We start from the raw sequence: 27,641 nt of genomic DNA on the forward strand, positions 1-27,641 counted from the left end.
AGCGTGGCATACTTAGTGGCAGGGAGAAGGTTATTAGTGAAAATGGTGAAAAGAAGGGATCTTAAAATGGAACCTTGTGGAACTCTTACGGAGATAAGCTCTAAGGGAGAGAGGGTGTTATCCCTTTTGATAGCCTGTTGTCTATTGGAGAGGTAACTGTGAAACCAGTGAAGGGATAGGGAACTTAAGTTGTATGAGGCAAGCTTGTTAAGTTTTTGATGGCAGACAGTGTAAAATGCTTTTGACATGTCTAGAAAGACTGAAGAGATGAGAAGGCCTTTGTTTTTTAGGTTTACTGTGTTGGTGAAACTGATCAAAGCAGTAGTAGTGCTGTGTTTGGGTCTGAATCTATGCTAAGAGTTGGAAAGCATCTTGTTATTAAGTAGGTAATCAAGTAGGTGATGGTGGATGCATTTTTCCAGAATTTGTGCTAGGGGGAAAAGGAGAGTGATGGGACGGTAGTTAGAGAAATCAGTGGATGGGCCACTTTTGTGGAGTGGTATGCTGTGCAATATTTTCCAGATGGTGGGAACAATACTTCTCAGAGATGGAATGGTTAATGAGAATGGATACAGGATAGGAGATGGAAGGGGAAGCTTGTTTTAAAAATTAATTTTTGAGAAGGTCAGCAGCAGGGGTTTAAGCTTTGTAAGAAGCATTCTGATATAGCTAGTCTGGTTTGGTGATATAGTGAAGAGTTAGGGGAATTGATGGGATTTGGGATGGTTACTGGTGCAGTGGGATTATTTTGTGAGAGGTAATGTTATAGAGTTGATTAAATGTGAGTTGAATTGAGAGGTTAGGCTATCTAAGACATCTGAAGTGGTAGGGGGGGTGGGGTGGAGGATTTGCCAGGCTTTAGGAGGTGATTAATGCTTTGCCAGAATTTTGCAGGGTCTTGTGTTATGTTTCTGCTGAAATATAAGGAAATAAGATTTTTTGTTGAGTAAAATCTGTTTTTTGACTTGATTCTGCAGTTGCTTATATTCTAGGAGGTCTGTAGTGTTTTTGTTCGGTGGTGGGTTGACCAGGGTTTATCTCGTTGTTTTAGTAAGGTTTTGGAATTCCCTGATAGCCATGGAAAATGTTTGGATTTGGTATGGATTTTCCTGATGGGGCCTGCAAGATCGAGCTGGAGGATTTTTAGAAGGCACCAGTCATACTGCTGGAGAAGGGAGTTAAAGGAGCAGAGAAGTTTTTGTTGCGAATAAGTTTGAAGTTGATATTCTTGTTGGAGTGAGATTTTTTTTCTGAGAATGAAAGTTGGTGCATGGTCGCTAAGGGTGTCGGGAAGGCAGCTGGCAGTGCAGTCTGAAGCCGAGTTATAAGAATCCAACACAGGATGGCTTTTTAGAATATTTGTCAGTACGGGTTGAAGACTGAATAGTTTAGGTGAAATTATAGAGGTTAATAAAATTAGAGGGGTTACTAGATGAGCATGTAAGCCATTCTAGGTTGAAGACACAAAGGACAATGGTTTCCTGGGTGAAGTTAGTGGATATTCAGTGCAGGAGGTTTTCTACTATGGTTACGTTGTTTCCTTGGGGAAAGTAAGTTGCTATGATGGTTAGAGTCTTGTGGGAGTTTACTTTAAGGCAAGTTGCTAGTAGTTCTACGTTGGGGAAATCTGGAGGGGTACAGTTGATTTGTTCCAGGTTGAGGGTGTCTTTGGAGAATAAAACTACACTCCCACCGCATTTTTTGGTTCTGTCAAAGTGGATGATGTTATAGCCGGTGGGTAAGATTTTTTTATCTTTAATATGTGGCTTGAGCCAGGTTTCGGTTACCATAGCAATGTCTGGGGAGTAGAATGCAATGGCGGCCTGGAAGTCATGAAATTTATTAAGTATACTTCTCAGGTTGAAGTTAATTAAGAGTAGATCAGTTTTCTTCGATTTGGTATGGGGTAGATTACTTGAGTTGTAGTTGTGAGTAATGGGGAAATTAGGTGGGTTGGGGTTCAGTGGTCCTGGGTTAGGGTGCATATATTCACACAATTTGATAATGTTTAGGGAGTGGAGCAACAGATGAGAGAGTTTTTCAAGCAGCCTATAGTATTTGAGGGAGGGGGATGCAGGTGGTTGGGAGGGGCCATATCTGAAAGTTGAGAGAAGAGAGATATATGTTATGAAAAGGTGAGGACACATGGTAATATTTGAGATGATCAGATCAGAGCTGGAATGCATGGGGAGAGTTGGTGATTGGTAGTAAGTAATGCTGAGTGAAATAAAGGAGGTTGCTGTAAATGATAATAGAAGAATGCATAGTAGAGAGGACAAAGGAAATACAGTGTATGTAGTAAGCATGGTAAAAGATATATAACAAGCGAGGTTAATAATTTGAAGGAGAACAGCGGTGAGGAGTAGTGAGTGGGTTGAATAGTGAAGTGAGAAGTAGAGAGGGGTTGGATGGAGAAGTGAGATGTAGGGAGGGATTAGGGGTTGGGTAGGGTGGGTGTGTTGTAAGAGAGTGGGGAGGATGTTTGATTGAATAATTGGTAGGCGTATGGGTGGGTGTGTTGTAAAGGAGTGGGGAGGAGGTTGATTGGATTACTGGTAGGAGGGTGTGGGTAGGGAAAGAATAAATCTGAGGATATGGGGGGGTAGGTGGGAATGGGGATGAGTAGAGGAGCACAGTGAGCCCAAGTGTAGTATGGGCATGCAGAGTGGGTTGCCCCATGATGGAGAGAGAAAATCTGCAGAAAACCATCAATCAAGTATCCTTCCACAGTGTTAGCAGGGAAAGGGTGCACTTTAAAGCTGCTAGGGTCTGGCTATGATTTGAGTTTAATGGAACCAAAAATACCCTAGTACTCAAGAGAGTTTATCTGCTAGGAGAACTGTGCCCAATTTGGGAGAGAAGGGAAAAAGTAGAGCAGGAGAGGGGCAGTAGGGGATTACAGCATCCCCGTTAGTGTAAGAGTGAACGTTAGCTAGTTATGCACAGTAAAAAAAAGGGACATACACTTTTACAGTCTTGTACAGACATTTTTCTTACTATTTTTTATCGGAGAAGCTGGACTGTACACAGTCCCAAGTGGACACGAGGGGCTCTGTTCAGGTAAGTTGCAGTATGAGGATGACTAACTGTAATAAAAAAAGAAAACGGGAAGAAAATATTATTAATAGCATCAACATGAGTGGAAGATTAGGTAAGGTGGAGGGAGACAACAAAGTTTCAGGAGAGAAGTTAGTGCAGAAAGTATGAGAGGAAATAAAGTGCAGTACAGAGGATAAGTAGAAATAACTTAAAGACTAATGCTGGATACCAACACTGAAATACAAATGCTGTTTAAGGAACAGGCTATATATGCAGTAAAATGTAGAAAAGTCCAGAACATCTACATCCTGCAAAAAAGAAGTTATGTACTCACCATAACGTTCCATGTTTGTAGTCCATCTCACCCTTCATTCTTACACATGGGTTCGGAGACGATCCTCGGCTCCGACTCGGCTGATTACAAAGCTAGAAGTCTCTCAGTTGGCTCATGGCAAGGTAGGTATCCCATAGTGTACTAGTAAGAATCCCCAGATCTTGTTTGCTGCTGTCTAAAAAAGTGATAGAAGGTATTTCCACAAGGAACAACAAAGATGAAAGATCTCCACCCTACAGAACATAAATACTATCTTGTCTCCAGATCCTCCAAGGATACATGGATGGGGGTAGGTGGGTGGGTTCGCAAGAATGAAAGGCGAGATGGACTACAAACATGGAAGGTTATGGTGAGTACATAACTTCTTTATGTTCTGTAGTCCTATCTCACCTTCATTTTTACATATGGGACAGCGTCCCTAGCACCTTTTCTCAGTTCGCTCACGGGAATATACTCCTAAGAATCATGGAACCAAAGGAGGCTCTACCCCTTGAGGCCAAATCCAATTTGTAATGAGTAATAAAGGTATGAGGAGTAGCCTGAGTTGCTGCTGCACATATACTGTTAAATAGGACTCTGGCTTGAAAGGCAGCAGATGTGGATATGGATCTGGTAGAATGAGCCTTAATTTTAAACAGGAGTTCTTTGCCATTGGAAGAGTAAATAATCGAAATCCAATTTGAAATCCAATTTGATAATGTTATCTTTGAGACTGGCATACCTTTTCTTCTCTCAGAAAAAGATACGAACAATTGGTCTGATCTCCTAAGCTCCGTGGTTATATGTAGATAGAACCTTAACTGTCTGTGAACATCAAGCTGATGAAACATATTCTGCACTGTTTGAATGATTAGGAAAAAAGACTGGCAGTTCAATAGTTTGATTCATATTAGATTGAGAGCAAATCTTGGGGATGAAGGACGGATTTGTACGAAGGGAAACTCTGTCTCTATGAAAGATCAAGTAAAGGGGTTTGACTGACAGTGCTTGTAACTCTGACTCTTCTGGCAGATGTAATGGCTACTAGAAAAATGGTCTTCCATAAAAGGAACTTTAATTCACAAGTATGTGCGGGTTCAAATGGTGGGGAAGTAAGTTTGGACAGAACAAAATTTAGATCCCAAGGAGGTACAAGTTCCTGAAAGGCAGGTCTCACCAAGGTAGTGCCTTTTAAAAAAGATTTACACAATCTGTGAGCAATAAGATTAGGTTCATGTTGTCCCAAATGAAAATTGGAGATTGCCAATTTAACTTTGATTGTAGCAGCAGCCGATCCCTGATGAAAAAGTTCTGTTAGGAATTCTAACACCAAGAGAATGGAGGCTGTGTAAGGATCTATGTTTTTTCTTTTGGCCAGACAGAAAATCTTTTCCATTTGCTAGCATATAATTTTCTCATAGAAGGCTTGTGAGAAGATGTGAGGATATGTGTGATTGCAAGTGAGAAATCATGAAGCCTGACTAGGGATGGAAGTGGAGCAGCCATGCTGTCAAGCTGAGGGTGTGGAGATGCCGAATGTGTGATAAGAGACCTTGGGATCTAGGTGGACAGTAGTCTCTCCTTCGATAATCACATCGCCACAGTAGTCAGGAAATCCTTCTATGTGGCACACCTCATCACAAATGGGTTCTCATCCAGGAAAAAAGAGGTCATTGTTCCTCTCTACTCGGCACTCATTAGACCCATTATAGAGTACAACGCCCCTTTTGGAATGTACCTCACAAGACATCTGCAGGAGCTGGAAAGGCCACAGAAGTACCCAAGAAAGAGGATTACTGGCCTCAAACAGATGCCCTACACTGACCGTCTCAAAAAAACTCCAGCTTTACTCTGTAGCATATCGCCTACTCCAAGGAGATCTCTGCCTAACATATAAAGCTATGTTAAACCCAGAGCTGTTGGACATGCTACACCTAAAGAAATCCCAAACCCTCCGAGCTACATGCTCTAGGGACCTAAACCTTGTCACCACAATAAACAGGACATGCTGGAGGGATAGATTCCTGTCCGGGAGACTTCCTATACTCGAACAAGCTACCCATCTATGTCAAGCAAAGTTCCTCATTTGCACTCGTCAAGAAAAATCTTGAGTGGATGGAAAATAGGAAATACACCCCGGGAATCACTTCTGTGGCTCTGCTTGACAGGGGCATAGGAAATTAACTTTCTTGGGTGGCGTAGGCCAGGGAACCTTGTTGGCTAGGCTTACTTAGGCCCTTGGGCTGACAGCCTAGTACCTACTTATGAACTGCATGCAGTTAGCATAACTGGCAATATGTAGAGAACGGAGTAAATGTGAATTTATGAGAAACAATACTTTCCACAAATTAAAAAAACAGTAAAATATACCTTGTAACTTATGTGGCGAGCACACTTCAACAGGATGCTGGGCTGTTCAAGACCTACTGAATACAATTTAAAAATGGTGCCCTGACCTCCAGGATACCCAAGCAGTTTTGTGAAACCAATTTAGGTGTGGAGGGGGTACTTCTACACTGTTCTATGACTTACATCAGCTCCTCCTTCCCCTGTCCCTATCCTCATCTCAGCATACCTCTACACCCCTTATATTTAATATTCTACTCAATGACTGCCTTACTTAACCTCCTCCAGCCTGTGTTACATGTGTCTTATTGATATTTAATTACTAGAGAATACTCCTTCCTTCTCCTGGAAAATGTTTATGTAATACAGCTTGCCGCTATTTTTTATTAATTAATTTCAGTTTCACTGCATCCACCACTGGTTAATATTATTATGTACTCCAACTTTTTTATCCTCTTGTATTTGCAATTTTAATTATCAACATTAAGTGAAACTTTTCTTCATGGGGCTAAAATACGGCTATAAGTCCAGTCAAATTACACCAGTTAACAAATGCAGATTAATAAAATGCTCAGGAATTCGCCAGATGCCTAAATTATGCAATGTACTCATAGCTGCAAGACAGAAACTAATGACTCATACTTGCATCACATTCTCTCATTTAAACATACTGACTCCCACTTCAGCAAGATCTTTAATCAATTAAATCTATGCTAATAAACTTGTGTCCCCAATATCTAAAGAAAAAGCAAAACTGTGAAAGGATTTCTAATTCTCAAACTAAATACAACCTCCCACAACCTTGAAATGCATCTACTTTTTCATACAATGTGCTCAAAATCCTGTGAAATAAAGTTTTTTAGAAATATGGTTCTCTCGTCAAAAAATACAATGGCTTCAAAACTTATCATAGCTTTCATTCAGAGCATGTTCACACCTCCTTCTTTCTCACATTAGAATTTACACAAATTCTAAACCAATTTCCTCTTACTATGTTAGATTTGTAATGAAACATACATAAGCAATCTGCACAGCTGTTGTAACTAAGTTCACTGCAGTTTGAAAAACCTTGCTCAAAAAAAGAGATCCACAATTTTGGGCTTTATTTGTGGTACCTGTAAATGTATCTAAAACACTACTACAGATCGGTTTACTATCAAATTTACGAACAGAGATGCTCTGCAGATGGAAAACTCGAAAGTTGGAAGGCTGAATTTCCATTTTGCTGAACATGTCCATGTTCGAAAGTTATCAGCGAATACACTGTGCATTCGCTGATATGAACTCAAAGTACTGTACAGAGATCGGGGTACAGTGCAGTTTGGACATGCATCCCCTTGCTCACTGTAGTGTGATCTCGGAGTTGGAATATATAGTTAGCAGGTGGTTTGGTGGGTGAAGCCCAGCACCATGTGGGGTGCAGGGAGGCTGCCCCCCTGCAAAAATGTGATGTAAGGTGTAGGAGTTGTAAGCTGCCTGCACTCCTATACGGACATCACGCAATCTATTCAACGATAATGTCAAATCTGCTGAGTTTGTTCAGCAGTCAACATTGTGATCTGTTGAATATTTTTACATTCGTTATTTTTTGTTGGTGTTCCGAATGGGATTTATTTTGATCCACGACATTATCACAGTAAACCCTACAGATCATATATAGTTTCCTTCTACAGCTAAATAAAAGAACGGCCTGCACATGCAGGCCACACCCACCCTGACCTTCTCCAGCTATTCCTTTTCGTCAGTACCAATTCATTATGCTATAACATTCTGTATCCATTTGCACTACATTCTATTTAGCTTAACCTTTTCTTCCTCCTATCACTACATAATATATTACCTTACTTCATATACACATACTTTTTACACTCAGATTTTGTGGCCATCATGCTTCCATTCACCGACTCAACTGGCCTTTTCATCTTGTAGAACACAAGTGGCATATTATATATCAATTCTTTGTTATTCCTTGCCAAGACGTCCAGCGCCTAGATTGCCAATCAGGCCTGAGTCGAATATGGCACATCAGGACCTTTTCACATTAACTAGACAGAGTTGGCAGACACCATGTACACCTATGGTGTGCCTATTACTTTAATGCCTCTTCAGAACCCACATCATATAAAAATCTGTATGTCTCATTACTTCTAGTATGCTACACTCTACGCATCTCTCTTGCTCACCTTCAGAGTGAACTACATTTACTGTCATCCCTTCTGTCCTTATGTCTATCCAATGTTTACCTGAGCCTTTACCCTGACTCACTCAAAATCTAGCTTGCTCCTTATCCCTTGGTAATGTATGTCTAAGCAAGCTATGTATACAGCCACTTTTATGTTTACTGTTTTTTTAAATGATCAAAAAACTATTATTTTTGCATTTAGCTTGACTTTTCCACTGTGAACCAATGTTACCCCAATGTGGCAGTCAAATATTGAAACACTCTTTCTTCAAAATTTATTCATGACTATTAAAAAAACTAAGGTTAAATTGAAAGTCTTAAATTTGCAACAGGTACATTAACTGTTATGTCGGAAGTGTGTGTGATTTATGATAAAGGATGATGACATTTTTTGAAGGGGTGTGGTCATGCCCTCCCCTGGATGAATCATTATTCATATGACTATATGCACCATACTATACTTGCACCATAAAAGTCTAGACTACCACTTTTGATAATATGAAATTTATTAATCATTTACCACCACTGGACAGTTCTGATAATCAAAAGTTTTGGTGAGAACCCCTTCAGGGCCTTTCTGCAGTTTGGCTCTCTGTTGCATCCGGATGTAGTAGGTTCTATTCAAGGCATCTACCAAAGAATACAAAGTGTACCAAACCCATTAACATCTGGATTAATACTGCTTCTCAGGAAGCCACTTGGGATTAGTGCTACACTTTGTTTCTGGCGAGTGATGGAGCAAAGTTATAGTGATTCCCAGCTTTGTGCAGCTCTGTTGAGACCAACACTATTTCCACCATCAGAGATACAATATCACCAGTAATTAGCTTCAAACCACATGGATGCTATGTCCCATTCAGCCCACATTAGTAATTACCAGGAACCATGAATTTGCACTTTTTAACTGTCTTTGTAGCAGGCTTGGTTGAAGACGCCATTCTGAAACCATGTAGAAATTGTCTTATGTTTACCGTCAACCACATACTATTTAAATGGAAAGAATGTGGATGAGACATGTAGTTCTACAATGTTACTGAAGCAAAGCTCTTGTAAAAAGCCACTACAAACAGCAAACAGTTTGTCAGTAATACACAACACTGCAGTATACCTATCACACACACACAATACAGAACAAACACTTAGACATACTTACTGTTAGGCTCTTATGTAACCTCCATAAACCACAAAGGCCTCCTAAATGCAACACTGTCATTAACATCACAAAAATTCAACACAGGCAGCACCCACCATGAAACAGGCATCTATGGCTCATAGTCTCAACTCAAAAGCCCATAAGACAGACCTCAACAAAATCTAATTTCCAAGTCATAAGTTACTCCAGTGTAAGATACTGATGCACCACTCACCAGGCTGGGTATAAAGAGGGTCAGTGATGCCTATCCAGTGCCAAGATTCTTTACATCACACATACACTCAAACCTTTGTACCACAAGTACACATATTTCCTTCAACATTTATAATGCTTGGAATATGTACCTGGGAGTAAGTGACTTGAGACTTTTTTTTTTTTTAATTTTACTCTTTTGTTTACCAGGTTAGTCCCAATAGGCTAGTGACCTCTTTTCAGGGAAGACCGAAGGTGGTATTTATACTACAAGGTGTAATTTGTCAAAGGCATTGAGGAACTTCCCCTACTTTCAATCTGTACGTGTGGCTTGTCTAACATGAGCATGTGCACCCGTTCATTTCCTAGAGCAGTGGCAGCTGGGAGGTCGGTGCCTGAGATGGAGAGAGGAATGCATGTAGCGGAGGTGAAGGCCAGCTGTAATAAGGATATCAGTGCTATTGTAGAGGATTCTGAAAGCCTTTTCCAGAAGGAATTGTTTACAATATCAGAGATACTGTGAAAGAGGAGTGTATTGTTACAACCCTCCAGATGGGAGGGCTGTGGGTGGAGACATTAAACCAGATGAACCAAAGCAAACCAGAAAATAATGTGTCATGAGGAGAAATAATGTATAAAACCCAGGGAGAGGTAGTGGAGGATATTATGAAAAGAGACAGTACACTAAAAAGGAAAACATACACAAAGGCAGATGCTAATAATGGTGGAGACCAGAAAGAAAATAAAAAAGAAGATAGCATTAAAGAAAATTTGTGGTGAGAATTCAAAGTAAAAGAAACAAAAAGATGAACAGATATGAGGCATCGGACACTAACACTTCCTTTGTCTGTTAAAACGCATTTACCTTTAAGGGCCTTTATTTCAATAAAGAGACATTTTGTGATATCTTTTGGACGCACAAGGTATGGAAAAAATTTTGTGCGATTATGAGAAAAGACAAAATGACAATCCATGGAACGATTATGTAGGGAGCTTTTTTCAAGACAAAAAAAATTCTAAAGTTTATGATAAGGGATTATGAACTGGGGATGGGATTGCAGTACTGTCTTAAAAATGGATTGGGAAAAAATTGTGTACATTCCAAGCATTATAAATGCTGAAGGAAATAAGGGTGTTTTAAAATATTGGAGCAATCAAGAAAATGTTTTTTTTTTTTTTTTTTTTTTTTTGTGGCAGAGAATATCACTTAGTAAATAACTGTGATAAAAAGAAATGTTATATATGTGAGAAAACTGGACACAATATAAAGAAATGTGAATGTGAATGTTACAGATGTGAAGAAAACAGACACACATGGAAGGATTATAAAGAAAATTATAATGAGACAGTGAAAATAAGCGGGAAGATGAAGAACAAAATGGAGAAGTAGCAGAAATAAAAATGAGAAAACACTGGATAAATAAGAAAGGGGTGTTAATAAAAGGAAAGTGGAATATGAGGAAAATTAATAGATTTAGAAGTTAGTGATGAAGATACAAGTTGGAAAGTAGAAAAAGAGAAAAAAAACTCCACTGGTAAAACAGTAAGCGATAGAAAAGGAGATTGAAAGGTATAAACTTAAAAGAAAAAAAGAAAGGAAATGGATGAGACAATGAATTTAAAAAAGTAGTATAAGAACAGGATGATTTCCTTTAAATTAAGGAGTAGAGAAGCTAATAATTTAAGGATTCTCTCAGTAAATGTAAATAGTATGAACATTTTAACTAGCAGGATATGGACATTATAATGGTGTAATAAATGTGATGTAGATATAACTGTTTTAGAAAACATAAAATTTCTAACAAATGCCAAATGATTACTGACCAAAAAATATAGGTTGGAGAGAGAATATGGAATTTGGTAAACAAGCACTGATCAGTAATAGCAGTTTTACGCAGAAGAGTGGTGAAGATCTTAAATGTAACATTAGTTAAAATGGCAAGAATTACTACTGTGGATTTAAAGTATCAAGAAAAGGTTTACATTATACTGATAAAAACAGATATTACACTTGATCTTAGCTAAAAGGCAGAGAAGCAATTCTTATATCTATATATGCAAATGTTATTTACAAAGAAATAGATAATTTATTTCAGTAGTTGTTAGACTGTGTAGTAATAAACATGGATATTATAACAGGAAACTAAATGTGATTTATGGGGAAAAAGGAAAAAGAATGGAAAAGATGCAAGAAAAATGAAAATAGTAATGGAATGTGGTAAATTGGTCATATAGAGTAGAAAAATGTGGTTGTACAGAAAATCTGAGACTGATTATTTTACAGTATCTGAAGGTATAAGCATAGCAGAAGGAGTTACAGTTGTAAAATGATTTACAGATCATCTGGCTAGGAAGTAAATGAAAATAAAGATTAAAACAGGAAAGGGTATAAAAATTAAAGGAAAAGAATGGAATGAAAAAAGAAAAGAATTAGTAATACAATTATGGAGACCATGCTAGTATGAGGAAATTATAAATTAATTGATCAGAATGGTGGATTATTTTAAAAAGGAAGTATAAAAGATGTGTTTTACAATGGCAGAGCAAGCTAATAAAAATGGGAAAACAAGGCTATTCTAAAGCATATAAAGATGCTTTTAAAATTTAGAAAAGAGTTTGAAAGAATATTATGATAAAGAAAAAGAATTACATAAAAGAAATTGTGAAAAAAATAATTATTGTATAAACACATATACTTAATACAGGGAAAAAGAAGTAATATCAGCTTATGTAAGACAGTGAAAGAGAATAGTAGTATAACGAAATAAAAGATAAACAAGTAAGACATCAATCTCAGATTATGGACATTGTTTCAAATTATCTAGAAGAAATGTTCAAAACAAAAATGACAGAATGCAATACAATATGGGAATTAAAAAAAATTCAGAACATGTGAATAAGGAAATTGAAAAATAAATTTCTTTGTATGAATTAGACTAAGTACTTAAACAGTTAAACATAGATTCAGCTGCCGGTCCAGATGTAATTGGATTCGAAAAGTAGAAAAAAATTAGGTTAATGGACAAAAAGACTATTTGTTACAAGTTTTGAATGAGTGTTTAAACTAAGGTTTTAACTATAAGGCATTATGTAGTTAAATATTAAAATTTATATGGAAGAAAGGAGAAAAAGAAGATAAAGAACTGGAAACCAACAGTGTTAAAAATGCCAGATTAGAAGATATTCATGAAAATAATACAGAATAGACTTGAAAAAAAATGGAATGTAAAATGGAAGAAAATTGACATGGTTTGAAATGAAAAGGATGTCAAGAATTATTAATTAATAAATAAAAAATTAATTATTATTAATAAAGGAAATGGTAGTATGTGATATTAATAAGGATTTTGACTCAATTGAACATGAGATGTTGGGATTTAATGAAAAGATACAATTTTAGTAAAACAATTATGAAAGTTTATGACAGCCTACATGAATAATAAAATAAGAATTTTGGTAAATGGATGGTTAAGTGAAGAAACAGAGATGAGTAAGATGGATAAGGGTATAAGACAAGAATGGCCTACACGCTATTATTATAACAACTAAAACAGTATACGGATGACAAAAGCTATACTTTGTGTAGTTGATTGTCTGAAAGGCATAGGTATAACATTAAGTAAAGATGAAAGTAAAGGAATGGGAGATGTAGTAAAAATAGTGTGTAAAGTACAGTGGATATAAAAAGTGTACACACCCCTGTTACAATGCCAGGTTTTTGTGATATAAAAAATGAGACCACAATAAATCATTTGAAAATGTTTCCCACCTTTAATGTGACCTATAACCTGTACAATTCAACTGAAAAACAAACAAATCTGTTAGGAGAAAAACTATAAAAAAAAAAAACATACAATAAGCTGGTTGCATAAGTGTGCACACCCTTAAACTAATACTTTGTTGAAGCACCTACTGACTAGTAACAGCATTCAGTCTTCTTGGGTACACACCTGCTATCAATTAAAGAGACTTTGATTAACCTCAAATAAAGTTCAGCTGTCCTAGTAGGATTTTCCTGACATGTACTCAGTTGCCTGCTACAGCAAAAGCCATGGTTCGCAGACAGCTTACAAAGAATCAAAGGGATTTCATTGTTGAAAGGTATCAGTCAGGAGAAGGGTACAAAAAAAATCTCCACAGCATTGGATATAGCATGGAACACAGTGAAGACAGTCATCAAAAACTGGAGAAAATATGGGACAACAGTGATGTTGCAAAGAACTGGACATCCCTTCAAAATTGATGAAAAGACAATACAAAAACTGGTCAGGGAAGCTGCCAAGAGACCTATAGCAACACCGAAGGAGCTGCAGAAATTTCTGGCAAGTACTGGTTGTGTACTAAATGCGACAACAATCTCCCATATTCTCCAAATGTCTGGGCTATGGGGTAAGGTTGCAAGACGGAAGACTTTTCTTGCACAGAAAAACATCCAGACCCAGCTAAAACAGGCAAAACAATACATCAAGTCTTCCAAAAGCATGTGGGAAAATGTGTTATAGTCTGATGAGACTAAGTGTGAACTTTTTGGCCACAATTCCAAAAGGTACATTTGGCGCAAAAACAACACTTCGCATCACCAAAAGAACACCATCCCCATGGTGAAGCATGGTGGTGGCAGTATCATGCTTTGGGGTTGCTTTTCGTCGGCTGTAACTGGGGCTTTAGTCAAGTTGGAGGGAATTATGAACAGTTCCAAATACCAATCATTTTTGGCCCAAAACCTTCAGGCATCTGCTAGAAAGCTGAAGATGAAGAGGAATTTCACCTTTCAACACAACGACCCCAAGCATACATCCAAATCAACAAAAGAATGGCTTCATCAGAAGAAAATTAAAGTTTTGGAATGTCCCAGCCAGATCCCAGACCTAAATCCAATAGAAAATCTGTGGGGTGACGTGAAGAGGATTGTGCACAAGTTATGACCTTGCAATCTGACAGATTTGGAGCACTTTTGCAAGGAAGAGTGGGCAAATATTGCCAAGTCAAGATGTGCCATGTTGATAGACTCCTACCCAAGAAGACGGAATGCTGTAATCCAATCAAAACGTGCTTCAACAAAGTATTAGTTTAAGGGTGTGCACACTTATGCAACCAGCTTATTGTATGTTTTATATTTTTTATATTTTTTCCCCTAATAGATTTGTTTGTTTTTCAATTGAATTGCACATGTTATAGGTCACATTAAAGGTGTGAAAACGTCTGAAATGATTTAATGTGGTCTCATTTTTTTATATCACAAAAACCTAACATTTTAACAGGGGGGTGTAAACTTTTTATACCCACTGTATAAATTTTAGTAAAGACATGTAGAAACATGATGGACTTATGACAATTAAAAGATGTTAGTCTTTTTATGGAAAACCAATTGGTTTACTGGAAAAACGAATTTGATAAATTCAGTACTGATCAGTAAAATAGCTTACATGTCAAGTGTGTTTGTGATTCCGTAAATATGTGAGAAACAATTGTCAAAGTGATTTTTTTTTTCATTTATATGGGATTCTAGATTAAACACAGTCAAAAGGGGAGTATTACATATGAATAAAGAGGAAGGAAGATTAGGCTTGTTAAACAAAGTATTGAAATGGATAAATGAGAAAAATGAGAAAATTAGTAAAAAAATGTGTCTAAATACAAGTATGAAGAATTTTGGGAAATACAAAATAAAAAAATAAAAAAAGGTCTTAATGAAGACATAGAGAATTATACACAAAAGATAAAAATGTGGAAAATAAAGATTGATGAGATAGAAGAAAATACAATGACACAATATTACTGCATTAATCCATGGGAACATTACCAAAGGAAAATATTAAAGTAGTAAAAGAAAGAAAGAAATTGTGAAGTAAGGAAGTATAATATCAAGATTTTTTTATGTAGATTAGGGAAAAAAACAGAATAAAGGTAATATGCCATATAAAAAGAAAAATGAAAGAATATGTTTATATTGTGAAAAAAAAACACTGAACATTTTTTCTTGAAATGTAAGAGTAAAAAAAGTAGTGGGAAAAATATGTGATGATTATGGCAAAATATGCAATGAAAATTTCTTTGAAGATTTCAAAGATAGTGACAATATAAATACGGTTATGATTGAATAAGAAAATTATAGGAATAGAGGTAAAGAATCAAAACAATGGATAAAAAATTGTTTTATATAGTAAGAGTAATATGAAATGACAGAAAAAATAGATGGCTATGAAAAAAAAGAATGGGTGTCTGATTTAAATAAGAATGTATATGTAAGATAAGAATGATAAATTCTATACATATAAAATGAGATTGTGTATATAACTGCTCAGTTTTGTAGATGTGTACATTTATGAACAGATAAAATGTAAATATATACAAGTTATGTAAATAAGATGTAAATAAAAGTCCCCTAGTTTTTCGATAGGTGTTGTGGGATCTTTTATATCCCACTAAACTACCACCAACTCAAGCAGATGGAGCCTCACTTTGTCTCATCCAAAGGACATACCTCTCTGGAATATATAAAGACAAACATGCTGCCCTCCAGAATAAATACGATGCCAAATTAAAAAAATAAACCTATGTGGTGGAACTCGAATATAAAACAAGCTCTAAAATGAAAGAAAAAAAACTCATTACACGAAATAATAAATGTAAATCACAATGTAAAAATGCTCTTGTTAATCTTAACAAGATAGTACTGTCCCTGACCAAATCAATCACAACTAAATATTAGGTAAAAGGAGCCAGCCAGGCAAAAGTCAACCATAAGACTTTCTATAACAAAGTTAGAAACTTCAGAAACAATGCCCAGCACTGCACATAGCTAATGGTAAATAATATCACATACTTAGACCTGGAGGACATGACCCATCTATTAGCAGATAAATTTAGCTCTAACTTCACCCCCTACATTTTCAGATCTCATACTCACATCTAAACCTACCCTCAATCCTGCCAAGAATAAGTCCTGCTTCTGTGGGGCCAGATAACATACTAGATTGCCTATTAGCCAGCCTGAGATAAGGCTGGTCAAACACAGTACAGAAGTTATTTAATGTAAGTCTCCAAACAGGTTATGTGCTGGACGAATGGAAGACCATCCTTCCTTGCTCAAAGGTAGGATGTCAATAAACCCAGGTAATGATAGGTTCATAGGCAAGTACTGGGCTGGCTGCCCTTGTAGACTATTTTAAGCTTAGTCTATTTGTCTTCCAAAGGTGAGAATCAAACTCCTTACCTTGTTTTTATACGGTAAACACCTTAACCATTAGACCAACCCCCAATTCCAATAAATAGTGCTAATACGCAAGTACTAGGCTAGGTGCCCTTGAGGACCATTTCAAGCATAGCCAATGTCCCTTAGTGAGAATCAAAACCTATACCTCTTGTCTGTTTGAAAAATACCTTAACCATTCTGCCAAACACCAACCCACAATTATAGACCCATAAGACTGACTAGCTTCATCTGTAAGGTTATGAAGAGGATCATTACGGAAATAATAAATAAGGACATAGGTAAACTACAAACTCTCGACGCAAGCCGGTTTATTTTTGCCATGGGGAGATCCTTCATGCTTATTCTGGTCAACTTCCTCAAAAAGGTTAGTGAAGTAAGAGATAAGGGAAAAATAGACATCAAGTATCAAGACATCACAAAGATATTCAACACCATCTTGTCCTCAGATACTGTTGATAAACTCTCCCAGCTAAATGTTAATCCCTATGTAACTCACTGGATGGCAAACTTGCTCACAAACAGATCCCAGGAAACTAGAGTAGGTGGCTCTAACTCTGCCAGAAGACCTATCACTACTGGTATACCACAGGATTCAGTCCTAGAGCCACACCTCTTTGGCATTTAATTTTTGTAAGTGAAAGATGATGTAAGGGGTTTATGGATGACTAAGTTTGCAGTTGCCTACAAAGTTAGTGCCATAATAAACTCTCCAGAAAACACAAAGATCCTCCAAGAGGGCCTTTCCCAAACAAAAAGCTGGTATCATATCTATGGACTAAAACAAAAAATGTATTATAGTCTCATTTGGCCACCATAACATACACTGTAACAATTGCATTGCTAACACACACCCTGAAAATCTATGTGGTAGTTAGAGACATGGGAACCTATATGGACAACAATTTGCCCTTCAATCCACTATTGTGCAGTTTGGAAAAGGAAATATCTGAAAAGTGCTAAGCTGATTACTCAAAAGATATCCCAGACATAACTGTAAATAAAAATAATGCCAGAAAATAATGACTAATCCAATCCAAATTAATATGTCAAAGCATGATGCTGTTAGGAAACAAAATATTAACGATGTAACAGACACTGTTAAACACAGCAAAATGCTTTGTTATTCACATATAAGCTGCATACATACTGCACAAACCTCCTTAGATCCAATATTAGAATAGAATAAGCAACTAGTAAGTCTAGGTGATACGGACTTGCTTCTGAAGGGAGTATACAATTACTCTTCTGATACTTACCACACTAGCAGATGATGAAGGACCCTGTGAGCTACCCTCCTTAGAAGGTGTGAAATATTAAATTGGGTCTACTTTTTCTCATCGAAAGCTCATGATTTCAAAAAGAAAACGTATGACCCCATTTCTGCAAAAGTGCGCTTAAATGAAAGTGCACTTTTGCGATTATCGGTTCACCAAACTGGTAATATTAAACCAAATAACACTGCAGCACCGACGCACGTTACAGTGGGGATAAGGGAATACACCAGTTTCCCCACAGTAGTGAGATCTCAGAGTTAGTATATACAAAGTAGCGGGATGTGGGGGATGCAGGGGGGCTTGCCCCCCTACAAAAATATCCTTGTAGTGTTTTTTTTGGTTTAATATTACCGGTTCGGTGAACTGGTAATTGCAAAAGTGTATTTTCACAGAAATGGGGTTGTACTTTTTCATTTTGAAAGCATGAGCTTTTGATGACGAAAAGTAGACCCATTAAATCACATTTATTGCACCACATTCTCCAATATTTTCTCCTTCGTTAATAGATCTATCAGTCAAATCTCCACAGAAAACCCCTGAGGGGCCATTGTGGGTCCCTTAATACTTTTGACATTTTTAAATTCACCTGCCACCATATGGTTTTATGGTCAATCGAACAGGACTTTCATCGAATGGCTGTTTGTCAAATACTGTCAAAACCTCTGTTAACCAAATGGCCATATTATCGTAACAATTTTCATTAAATGATGATAGTTGGCCAACATCAAGGAAGTGGTATCAAATACTTACTTGCCAGTAACATAGCTATAGGGAAACTTGCCCTTTCCACACTATATCACAACCTCGGAGGTGGTGTATAGAATTAGTGGGGGGGGGGTGCAGCCCCCCCACATAAAGACTGCCCAGTGTTGTACTAAAATTTCTCAGCCCCCCCATACACCCAGCTAGGTTGCACTACAGTGGGGAAAGGGTAGGCTTCCCTATAGCTACGTTACCTGTAAGCAAGTATTTGATAATACTTCCTTTATGTTGGCCAACAATCATTGTTTAATGAAAATCATTCCGATGATATGGCCAGTCAATTAAAGGAAATTTTGACAGTATTTGACGAACAGTCATTCAATGAACATGCTGTTTGACGATTAACCACAGACCCCCACCATACATTCAAGTATTTCACAACTTCTCTAAGCAGACATGGTCATTTTGTCCATGAACAAATCTCCTGATAAAATAAGCAAATACCCTTCCTTGCTCTTAGTGTGAAAAAGAGCTATATATGGCTCAGTAAAGAATCCCCTACCATGAACTTAAAGGAAAAGAGGCTATTTTACTTGGGACTGATGAAAGCCTATGTAGATAACCACTGGGTTGAAGTCACACCCAGGTAGACAACATAACACAACTCAAATACTCTAGATTATCAATTAAAACACATGAAATATATTGTTTCCACATTTTTTGCTGCTGATTCAAATCAAGGGCTTCTTTTAATCAATATTCGTTTATACAGCTCACACTCATACAAAGTTTTTAAGGGCTCTAAAATATACACAGCATTTAGATAAAACAGCTCCAAGTTGAGTACATTCAGTTTCTTCATTCTGTTAATGCTGCTCCCAATAAGCTTTGTTTCAGGGATGTACAGAAGAAGAAAATTGTTAACAAGGTTAAAAATAAGCATGCTTTGGATAAGTGACTTGAAATTGGTAGAAAACATGAGACTAGAAGTAGAATTAGAAAGAAAGCTGTGACAGGGTAGGTGAAAAAAAGAAAAAGATACAAAGTTACTAGAATGAAAGTTAAAGGAACAGATGAAGCAGTTATGAGTTATAGAAATAAAAAGGTACAGGTGTTAAAATTGTGAAAAGCATGAAAATAAGGGAAGTCTTTACACAATTATACTGACAAACAGTGTTGGACAGCAAACTAGAGACTGAAAAAGGGATACTTCAATGGTAACTGACTCCAGGGAACTTACATAGGCAGATGGTATAAGGGACATGTAAACAGCTACTAGACATATGAAAAGTAGCAAAACTAGTGTCCAAGACAGATTCACAATAGATGTTAAGTGATGGCCAGAGAAGTTTATTTTTTCGTGGTAATCTTTAATGGAACTATGTATTCTGGAAGGTTGCCCACATCAATGATAGCTGTACTGCCTCCTGTGAATATACCTAATTTACTTATGTAACAGTTAAGCAAAACTATATCCATGCATTCTGGCTACCTGATTAGAAGACAGCTACCTTAAGTCACTGATGAATGTCAGGTAATGTTTCCTAAGGAAAGAGCCTATGGATCACTGGAGACTTTTAATGAACTTTGTCACATAAATGGAGAAGGATGGGTAGGCAAGAAAGGAATTGTTTTAATTAACATGATGAAAACCTTTGTTACACCTGGGGGCCCTTGCTTGAAATGATGGAACAGCCAAGTAGGAAGGAAGCGATTTTTTTCAGGGAGGTCAACGTTATATACAGGTGCATGTGTATGCCAAGCAGTTAATGGTGAAAAATTTGGAAGGTGGAGTTGGTCAGGGGTACACTTCAGGGGTGTTCCCTATCCAAAATTTTATTAAACATCTTTATTAAACATAACATGTTTAAGAAGTGGCACTGGTAAACATACAGAAGCAGAAAAGAAAACTATAACATTTCCATTCAACCCTTTTCCCCTAACCTGGGCAACATTAACTACTCAAACATAGGCTGGAAGAAGTAATCATGCCAGAACACAAATGCCCAGAGATTCCTCTATTTTGTCAATGCAAACGCCTTGAAACAGCTGGTCAATACCCTCACAAGAGGTGACATCATCTTGGACTTGGCATTAACCAACACGAGTTACCACTGCAACATCCCTACAGTATCATCCTCCCTGGTAAGATCAGACCATAAATCGCTCACACTCAAAGTCCCAATCTCCCCTGATCCCCCTCTAGCTAGGGTCAAATAAAAAAACTTCTGCAAATCTGATTACAACCTCCTGAGGGATGACAAACAGCTTCACAGCCTCCTTCTCCTCTGTAGGAACTGGCACCAGTGTCCAAAACTACACTACAGTATGATACAAGTATTTATATAGATGCATGGAATCAGGAATACCCAACAGGACAAAATCATCCTCCGTGAGGAAGAGTAAACCTGTCTGGTGGACATCTGCAATAAATAAACTATAGAACAAAAGAAAACAATTGCTGTCCAGGCCCAAGAAAGAGTAGGTGCCCAATTAGAAGCAATCTCTCCTTAGCCTGAACAAGCAAATAAGAGCACTAGCTCCAAAGCAAACTTAGAGTCCAAACTGGCCACATCTGCTTGAGACAATCATAAGGCCTTCTTCACATATGTCTGCAATCTCAATGGAAGCATCACATCTGCTCAGAACTGGTGGTCAAGGACACCACATACACAAATGCCGTTGATACAGCCAACTTGCAGCCTGACAGATTCAGTGAAAACTTCACCCCTCTGTCCCCCTATAAGTAAATCAGGACATCCTCAGTACCTGCCCCCTTCCCCTTATATTTAGAGAACAGGTCCATCACTGCTCTCTCAAAGGCAGAAAATACAGCCTCCATGGGACCTGATAACATCCCAGGCTGCATCCTACATGAACTCAGGCAGGAACGTGCAGCACCATTAGGCACCCTAGTCAACCAAAGCCTAAGCACCAGCTGATTGGGGGACAGCCACTGTCATCCCTTTGCACAAAGGTGGAGTGTCCACCGATCCAAGGAATTATAGACTCATTAACCAAACTAGCTGATCTGCAAGGAAATGGAACTGATTAACAGGGGACTTTGGCAACCTCCAAACATTCAATTCCACACAGTTTGGCTTCGTTAAGGGGAGGTCGTGTCTGTTAAATATGGTCGACTTCTTTATGACAGTCACAAAAACTATGGACGAGGGGAAGATGGTGCACAACACCTACCTTGACCTGGCCAAAGCCTTAGACACTATTCCCCACTCGGGCATAATAGAGAAACTGTCTCAACTAGGCATCAATCTGTATGCTACCAGATGGGTAGCAAACTGGCTCACTAACAGAACCCACCTAGTAAAAATAGTGGAAGCCAACTCAAGCAGTAGACCCGTAACAAGTGGTGCACCCCAGGGATTGGTCTTGGAGCCTCCATTTTTGGGATATACATTTTTGAGGTAAAGGCCAAAAATCAGTGGGCTATGGCTGACCAAGTCTGCAAGCTGGGCACTGTCATCAATTCACCTAGTGAAGTGGACAAACTTCAAGAGGGCCTCATCCAAACAAATGACTGGTGCCAGAAACATGGCTTCAAGCTGAATACCAAAAAAATGCATCATCATCCCTCTTGGGGAGGGTGACATTCCCACAAATGATCACATTAATAACAATGTCCTAAGCACACAATCAGTCGTAAGGATTTGGGCACCCAGGTTGATAGCAACCTGACTTTTGACCACCATGTTGCTTCTGTTGTACGGAAAGCTTTCTACAATCCCACCTCATAAGTAAGGGTATCTCATCCAGGAACAAGGAGGTCATAACATCCCTGTATTCTTCCCTTATAAGGCCTCTTATTGATTGCAACTGTACATGTACCTTGGATTTCAGCATGTACCTTGCAAAACACGTGCAGCAGCTGGACAGACCACAAAGGTTCCTCACCAGGAGAATCCAGGGCCTCAAACATCTACCATACAGAGACACGCTAAAAGCCATGCAAATCTACTTAGTTTCATACAGACTCCTCAGCGGTAACCTCTGTCTGGCATACAAAGCAATCTCAGACCCAGCCTTAATGGGACTGCTGCATTTCCGCAAATCGAGCTCCACTCAAGTAACCTGCACGCGCAACCTTAACCTGGTCTGTGACATCAATAGGACTTGTCGGGACAGATTTGTGTCCCAGAGACTCCCCCATCTGTGGAATAGACTCCGTCTCCACATCAAGTAGAGTACCTCATGATGCCTTTTTAAGCGCAACCTGGATAACTGGATAAAACCAAAAATACACCCCTGGGATTCCACCTGTGGCCCTGCTGGACAGGGGCATCACGTGCTGACTTGTCTAAACATGGACTAAACTCTTGGCTAGGCTTATAAGGGCTTCAGGGCCAATAGCCTAGTAACTACCTATGATCCTGTGATTATCATTTTCATGCAACATGTTACAAGAAACATTTATCTATATCTGGGTCTACTTCTCACCAAAATCCCATTTCACTGACATTCATTTCACTGAGACCAAATCACCTAAAGTTCACAACACTGACAACTCATTTCACTGAATTGTAAGCTATAGACTTGATGTGGCAGTAAGTAGAGTACTATGAGGCAAGTAAAAGGTATATGCCCTTTTCCCCACTGTAGTACGACCTGGAGTTAGTATATATAGTTAGGGGGGTGTGGGGGCACAGCCTGCCACATTAGGGGTGGGGGGTGTAGTCCCCCACTTAGTCTGGTTTTTATATTGTCTGTTTTTTGTTAAGATGACATGTAAGTAGTTTTTAAGTTGTGGAAAGAGGTAGGCATTAGTTTTGTGAGTTTGTGTATAGTTTCTCATTTAGTCTTGTGAAATTTTGCATTTTAAGCTGTCGGTGAAATCAGATTCAGTGAAATGAGTTGTCAGCGTTGTGAACTTTGGGTGATTTGGTCTCAGTGAAATGAATGTCAGTGAAAAGTACAGTTTTGTACCTACCATAAATGTAGATGTCCGAACTGGATAGCATCTGCAGTCATAACAACCGGGGTTGTCCTGTCGTCAGGCAGCCCTTCAGTCGGCCGGATTCCAAAGTCCGGGTCCGGCTTCGGCTGATGTCGCACTTCACCCGACGTCATCTCTGTTGGTCTTCGGGTATAAAGGCATCAGCCGACGCCATTTTCCTCAGTGTTTCTTGCCCCAGATGCCAGTAGCCCTCTTGAAGGCTAAAATTTTGGATAAATGCCAATGTTTCCAAAAAGATAGTGGTAAACACAAAAAATAAGCATGTATGTACATATATACAACAAATACACCATAAAAGACTCCCCCCCACCAGCTAGCTATTAGGAGGGTAATCACCCTAGGAGTACCACAGAGGGAAGGAGGGAGGTAATCCTGACTGCAGATGCTATCCAGTTCGGACATCTACATTTATGGTAGGTACAAAACTGTACTATGTCCTTCATGGATGCATCTGCAGTCATAACAACTGGGTAGAATACCATAGCCAACTAGGGGAGGAGGAAGAAACTAGATTATGGTGTGTTTAGGATCCCTTGCAGTACAGCAGTGGCAAACCCTGCTCGGGATCTGGAATATAGAGGCAAATTATAATGCTTGGCAAATGTATGCACGGAGGTCCAAGTAGCCGCCTCAATAATGTCTTTGGTTGCCACTCCTCGTAAAAGGCTGTGGTAGTGGCTGTTGCCCTTGTAGAATGAGGTCTTATGTTCTGTGGAATTGGTTTTCCATGGAAGGAGTAACAGAACCGTATGCAATTTCCTATCCATTTGGAGATTGTCTGTTTGGAAATAGCTTTTCCTTCCCTTCCTGTTGCATAGGCTACAAAAAGCTGATCAGTTTTTCTGCTACTTTTGTTCTGTCCAGGTAGTAGCGTAGCTGTCTATGTACATCCAAGGTATGCAGTATTCTTTCCCTCTGTTTTGTGGGTTGGGAAAGAAGGTAGGTAGGTGGATTGCCTGGTTTAAAGACACTCTGGATACCACCTTAGGCATAAATGTAGGATTAGTCCTCATGGACACTCTATCTTGATGGAAGATTAGGAAGGGTTGTACTGCCATTAGGGCCTGGAGTTCAGAAACCCTCCTGGCTGAGGTTATTGCCAGTAGGAAGGCGGTTTTCCACGATAGATGCTGTAGGTCTGCTGTTGCTGCTGGCTCAAAGGGTGATAGTGTCAACTTTTCTAGCACAAAGTTCAAGTCCCAAGCTGGTAATGGTGGTTTCCTTGGAGGTTTTACATTCTTGATTCCTCTGAGGAACTGTCTGAGTAATGGGTGTGAAAAACAGGTGGATCAAAGCTGTATTCTGCTGATATAGCTGATGCATGTATCTTGATGGAGGAGTAGGACAGGCCTGAATGTAGAAGTTCTGCCAGATACTCCAGAATGTTAGGCATATCTATGTTTGACACATCTTTTCCTCTTTCAGTACTCCAAATGACAAACCTTTTCCATTTTCCTGCATAGTTCCTTCTTGTTGAAGGTCTGCGGGCTTCAAGAATAATGTCTTTAACTCTTTGGGAAAGTTCTGGATTAGCTGCTGCTATGTGATGTTCCATGCAGTCAGTTGCAACGGTTTTAGGTTTGGATGCATGATGCTGTAGTTGTTCTGAGTTAACATCAAAGGCATCAGGGGTATTGGCCACATATTGTTCTGAGACATGCTCCTGAGCAGTGGGTACCAGTGTTGTCTTGGCCAGTTTGGAGCTATTAGGATTATCCTTGGACGTTCTTCCTTGATTTTTAGTAATACCTTGTGTATCAAGGGAAGAGGTGGGAATGCATATGCTGTTAGGCCTTTCCAGCTGAAGGAGAGCGAATCCACTTTCCATGCTAGTGGGTGGAATGTCCTTGTGCAGAACTTTTTGAGCTGGTGATTGAGAGGGGAAGCAAATAGATCTATCTGAGGCATTCCCCATTTCTTTGAGATGGTCTTGAAGATGTCCGGATGTAGCATCCATTCGTGGGCATCCGATGTGGTTCTGCTTAGTATGTCTGCTAGAGTATTTTCTTTTCCCGGTACAAATATTGCCTGTAACTGGATGTTGTAGCTGAGTGCCAGGTTCCACAGCTCCAAAGTCATTCTGCATAGGGGGCATGAATGAATGCCTCCCTGTTTGTTGATGTACCACATGACTGTGGTGTTGTCTGTCCTTATCATCAACTGGCCCTCTTTGAGAAATGGTCTGAAGTTTTGGATTGCCAGTTTTACTGCCAGCATTTCTTTTAGGTTGATGTGCAGGTGAAGTTGATCCTGCATCCACAATCCTTGCACGCATTTGTCCAGCATGTGGGCCCCCCATCCTAGGTCTGAAGCGTCTGTTGTGATGGTCTGGCTTGCTTGACATCTGCGAAAGGGTAGCCCTGGGTTTGACTGGCATGCTTGAGCCCACCATAGGAACTCCTGTTTTAAGCATGGAATTAGTGGAATTTCTGTTTCTAGGCTGTGCCTGTGTTGGGACCATAAATTCTTTAGGTACCACTGTAGTTTTCTCATATGTAGTCTGGCAAGTGGGACCAAGATTATGCATGATGCCATGAAGCCCAAGGCCTGCAGTACTTTTCTTGCTGTTAACTTGTTCTGTTTTGTTAGTGCCAAGAAGTAAAGAGGGAGTTCTCTTTGCTTTTCTGCAGTTAGGAAAGCCATTTGTTTTACTGTGTCCAATTCCGCGCCCAAGAATGTCCTTGTCTGGGATGGTATCAGCCTTGATTTTTGTAAATTGACTGTGTATCCCAGTGCTTGTAGCAAGTAAATGACCCTTTGTAAATCTGTTGTCAACTTGCTTTTGTTGTCCCCTTGTAGCAGGCAGTCGTCCAGGTATGGGTAAATTTGAATTCCCTGTAGTCTGCAGTGGGCGATTACTGATGCCAGGCATTTTGTGAATACTCTGGGTGCAGTAGATAAGCCAAAGGGCAATGCTGAGAATTGATAATGCTCTGATCCTGCAAGAAATCTGAGGTATCTTCTGCAGATTGGTCGAATGGGGACGTGCAGGTATGCCTCCTTGAGATCTAGAGTTACCAGCCAACACTCCTTGCCCAGCATGGGAAGAAGTTGCTGTAGGGTCAGCATTTTGAATTTTGGGACAATGATGTATGTATTTAAGGTGGACAGGTCGAGAATAGGTCTCCAACTTTTTCCTTTCTTGGAACTAGGAATAGTCTTGAGTAGAATCCCTTTCCTTGTTCTGTTGTTGGCACTCTTTCCACAGCTCTCATGTTTGCTAACTGCATTATCTGTTGTAGAGCCTCTGTTTTTTTGATTTGGAGGTAGATTTGGCATTCCTCTTTTGACTGGTAAAATGTGGAAGTGGAACCGGTAACCTTGATCTATGGTTTGTAAAATCCACTTGTCTTTTGTGATATAGTGCCAGTTCTTTGAAAATAAGGTTAATTTGCCGCCTAATGGAGCTGCTATTTGTTCCCTGGTAGGCGGTTTTAGAGTTAAGTCAGTGTGGCTGTGTTGTAGTAGTGGCAGTGGTTGTGTCTGTGCCTCTGTTGTTACCTTGCCACTGTCGTCATCTGTAGGCACCTCCTCTGGATTGGTTTCTGCCTCTGGAACGTCTATTCCTGCCCCTTTGGGATCTTGTGGAGTCAGGAAAGGACCAATTTTTGGCAGGCCAGTTCCTGCTAAACCTTGGGGGTTGGACCTGCAAGAAATCTTTAACCGTTTGAACAGATTTTGCCTTTTCTTCCATTTTCTTCATTACCTGCTGGGCAGGTGTACCAAACAAGCTGGTCTTATCCATAGGAGCATCTAATAACTTGGCTTTAACATGATCCGGTAAAGCTTGTTCCTTTAGCCATGCATGCCTTCTTATCACTGTGCCAGTCATGGCTGATCTAAATGAAGCCTCCAGTGCATCATAGCCACATTTTAAGGAATGGTTACTAACCTGTTGTATGTTATTTACCATTTCTAATACATATTTCTTATCAATTGATTCATCAGAGGATAGCTTTTTTGTTAACTGATCAAGCATAAACTCTTGGTATTGTATCATGTGAAACTGACAGTTTAAAGCTCTAGCTGAGAGAGTAGCTGAAGTGTAAACCTTTTGCCCCATCTGTCTAAAGACCTGGCTTCCCTTTCAGAAGGAATAGGGTTTTTAGCTGTGGTCGCGGCTACTGCCTTGGGACCCTGGGATATAGTTTCGGGGTCTGCAAGTGGGGCCTTGTAAAGGTGGTGATGAGTGTCTGGTACCCTGTAAAATCTGTCTGGTTTGGCAGGGGCTGGAGGTAAAGAATCTGGTGCA

At 39.1% G+C, this 27,641-nt stretch overlaps 1 protein-coding gene and 1 pseudogene across 1 annotated transcript in view; both read right to left on the reverse strand.

Moving 5' to 3' along the window:
- Positions 1–27,641, reverse strand: part of LOC122792791 (AF4/FMR2 family member 1-like) — a 1,648,712-nt gene that overhangs the window by 1,175,577 nt on the left and 445,494 nt on the right. The window lies entirely within an intron of this gene.
- On the reverse strand, positions 11,166–11,266 carry LOC122793810 (annotated as a pseudogene).

Source organism: Protopterus annectens, chromosome 2.part0 (assembly GCF_019279795.1).
Source record: "Protopterus annectens isolate FY-2018-M chromosome 2.part0, PAN1.0, whole genome shotgun sequence".
In the NCBI taxonomy this organism is placed as follows: Eukaryota; Metazoa; Chordata; order Ceratodontiformes; family Protopteridae; genus Protopterus; species Protopterus annectens.